General features: G+C 70.7%; 1 pseudogene; it reads right to left on the reverse strand.

The window, feature by feature from the left end:
- Window positions 1-63: 63 nt before the first annotated feature.
- LOC103918869 lies at window positions 64-225 on the reverse strand (annotated as a pseudogene).
- Window positions 226-229: the final 4 nt, after the last annotated feature.

Here is a 229-nt window from a genome sequence, read left to right on the forward strand (position 1 = left end):
GAGGTGCCCCGCGGGCACGGACGGGGGGTCCTGGGGGGGTTTGGGGGTCCCCGGGGGGAGGCCTCACCGGAGGGCCCGGCTGAGCTTGTCGTAGTTCATGTGGGGCTTGCACTTGCGGACGCCCCAGAGCCGGGCCACCTCGTCGGGGTCCTTGATGACGAACTCGCCGTAGTCGCCCTGCCAGGCGATCACCTCCCGGTACTCCTCCTTCCGCAGCAGCTCCAGGATG

The sequence above is a fragment of the Pygoscelis adeliae genome, unplaced genomic scaffold (genome assembly GCF_000699105.1).
Source record: "Pygoscelis adeliae isolate BGI_AS28 unplaced genomic scaffold, ASM69910v1 C9918910, whole genome shotgun sequence".
Taxonomy (NCBI): domain Eukaryota; kingdom Metazoa; phylum Chordata; class Aves; order Sphenisciformes; family Spheniscidae; genus Pygoscelis; species Pygoscelis adeliae.